We start from the raw sequence: 3,201 nt of genomic DNA, 5'->3' as shown, positions 1-3,201 counted from the left end.
AAAGCCCCCTGTTCTTCTTTCCGGGGCCCGCGGCCAAGGCCCGAGCGCCTGCTTCGCCCGCAAATTCCTGTCCGGGGCAGGTCCCGGCTCGCCGCGCCGGACGGAGAGCCTCGGCACCGGGCGGGTGGCCCCTGCGCTGGCCCGCGCCCGCCCCTCTCGCGCCTCGGGCCCCGCGCCTGCAAATAGGCGCGCGGCGAGGCTGGAGAGTGGCAGCGTGGAAGGAAGGATCTGGGCTTGCGAGCGTTTCCGAGAGCTTGCGAGCTGGGCGGAGGACGGCCCTCGGGCACCACTGCACGCGCCCCGGCAGGCCGCTGGAGCACCTGCTCCCAGCTCGCCCAGGATGCGTGTTGGGGCGCCACCAGGACCTGCGCGCCTTTCCTCTTGCACAGATCTTCCTCTCCACGTTCACTGTTTCCATCTCGGTCCAGGCCCTCGTCCAAGCATGCGTGGACTGCCGTGGCGGTTTCCACTCGACCGCCTTTGTTCAGAGAACGCCCTCCTTCCCGCCTTCTGAATCCCGCCGCTCTGTGTAAACCGACTCCTGGGATCGATAGACGTTAGTAGATGTTTGCCTGTGGCTGTGGCTCTCTGCTGAGTGGGTCTGAACAACTTCCTGGGCCTTGGTTGCTTCATCGGTGAGATGAATCAGTAGGGCCAGGTGAACGTCCAGATCTGAAATGGCATTCCATCCAAAAGACTGGCAGCACTGGAGAAATGGGGAGATGTGGCCAGTTCCCTGCCCTCAAGGGGCTTAATGCTGATTGGAAAGACATTTTCGTGCATCAAAGGATAGGAAGCCACAGAAGACAACACATACTGAATGTTGCATTATTAGTATATAGCACTGCACTGTAGGGAGTTAGGAGAAGGGAGTTCACTGTAAGCTACAAACTATCAGGAAATGCTTTTCCCAGAGGAGTCAGCTGAGCTTTGAAGGAAAGCCTGGGCTTAGAACAGCCCAGAGAATGGGAATAGGAATCTAGACAAAGGAAATGGGTCAAGCCAAAACTGTGGCACCTGAAAAGGGCAGAACACTTCCTCCTGTTTAGGTGGTGGTGGCTGAAACTGGGAAAGCGTGGTCATTGTGGAGAGCCTTGAATATCAGACTGTGGTATTTGGAATGTGTTCTGTGATGAGTAAGGAACCATCAAACGACATTTGGCAGGGAGTCAAGTGTACAGTACAGTGTTAGAATTTAAAGTGGTAAGCATGAGTCTAATGAGTCAGAGGGAGAGAGAGAAATCACTCTGGTAGTCCATGCAAGGTTAGACAAAGGCCCAAGCTGAGATGGTGATAGTCAAATGGGAAAGGAGGGGATCAATGCAAGAGAGAAAGTGTGCATGTCTGAGTAACAAAATAGATGTCTAGAAGTGAAACAGAGGAGAAGAAAGAACCAAGGTCGGCTCCCAAGGTTTCGGTCTAAATTACTAGAAGAATGGATGGATCCTGGGAAGCCTGGAGAAGAAACTGACTTGGAGGGAAAGATGGTGCGCTGTATGGAGTTCAAGGTGACATCACAACAACAAAGTAGTGTGCTGAAGTGAATCAGATCCCAGGAAAGAAGTTGAGGCTGAAGACAGAGATGAGACCTTTCATTTGCTGAAGAATGATGGACACAGTAGAGAGGGAAGATAGACAGTCTTACATGCATAAACACATATTTCAGGTCAAGAGGAGGATGGCGAGCTGATGAAGGATATTCTGTGGTTACAAACAGAGAAATCAATACATTGCAGGATCGTAAATAGTAAGCATCTTGTGAGCAAGAACCGTGATTCGCAGACCAAAAAAACATGTTTTATTGAATCCAAGGTTCTGCCCATTGTAGAAAGCATCATTAAGTGCCACTAAAAAAGAAAAAAAAATGTACCATTTAAACTAGTAATGGGCTGGGCACGGTGGCTCAAGCCTGTCATCCCAGCACTTTGAGAATCCGAGGCAAGAGGATTATCTGAGCCTGCAGGTTTGAGACCATCCTGGGCAATATGGTAAGACCTCGTCTCTACAATAAATCAAAAAATTAGCCGGGTGTGGTAGCGTGTGCCTGTAGTTTCGGCTACTTGAAAGGCTGAGGTGGGCCAGGCTCGGTGGCTCAGCCTGTAATCCCGCACCTTTGGGAGGCTGAGGTGAGTGGATTGCCTGAGCCCGCAGGTTCGTGACCCGCTGGGCAGCGAGACCTCATCTCTACAATAAATTTTAAAAAATCAGCCGGGCGTGGTAGCGCATGCCTGTAATTCCGGCTACTTGGAAGGCTGAGGTGGAAGGATCGCCGGAGCCCAGCAGGTCGAGGCTGCTGTGGCCGGGAGCAGCCACTGCACTTCAGTCTGGGCAACAGAGTGAGACTCCAGCTCAAAAAAAAAAAAAAGAAAGGCTGAGGTGGAAGGATTGCTGGAGCCCAGCAGGTCCACACTGGGGTAGCTGTGAGTGTGCCACTGCACTCCAGCCTGGATGACAGAGTGAGGCTCCCAACTCAAAAAATAAAATAAATAAATAAACTAGTAATGATCGTAAAACACATGCACATTCAGAAATATTAATATGTGAAAATATGCTCCTCTTTAAACGATGAAAGTTGGTGTCAATCTTTCCTTCCTGCCTCCCAACCCAATATTTAGCACAAAGTGGGTGCTCAAGATGTTCGTGACGCAAATAGTGAAGGACTTCAAAGCCTGTAGGTCATAGCTGCCATTGCCATCTGCATACCTACTTCTCTTTCCTTCCAGCAGGTCCCGCATTTTGCCTCTGAATGCCCAGTGCCTATACACAACGGATGCTCAGTAAATGCATTTTGAATGATAGCATTTACCATTGGCAAAAAGGATAAGCCACAGCAAAACTGTAGAGCAGATCAAATTTAGAGGTCATACAGAAAGGTGGTTAAGAACTGGCGGTGGCTCAGCCTGTAATGCCAGCACTTCAGGAGGCCGAGGTGAAAGGATTGCCTGAACTCAGGGGTTTGAGACCAGCCTGGGCAACTTGATGAGCCCTCATCTCTACAATAAAGCACAAAAAAAACTAACTGGGCATGCTGGTGTGTGTCTGTTCCAGGTACTTGGAGGCTAAGACGGAAGGATCACCTGAGCCCAACAGGTCAAGGCTGCAGTGACTGTGAGCATACCCCTGCACTCTAGCCTGGGTGACAAGAGTAAGACTTCAACTCAAAAAAAAGAAAAAAAAGCCGGGCTCAGTGGCTCAGCCTGT

The sequence above is a fragment of the Carlito syrichta genome, unplaced genomic scaffold, assembly GCF_000164805.1.
Source record: "Carlito syrichta isolate Samal-C Ts95f unplaced genomic scaffold, Tarsius_syrichta-2.0.1 Scaffold304635, whole genome shotgun sequence".
NCBI lineage: Eukaryota > Metazoa > Chordata > Mammalia > Primates > Tarsiidae > Carlito > Carlito syrichta.
The sequence above is the reverse complement of the archived record's forward strand: the minus strand, read 5'-3'. Positions refer to the sequence as shown.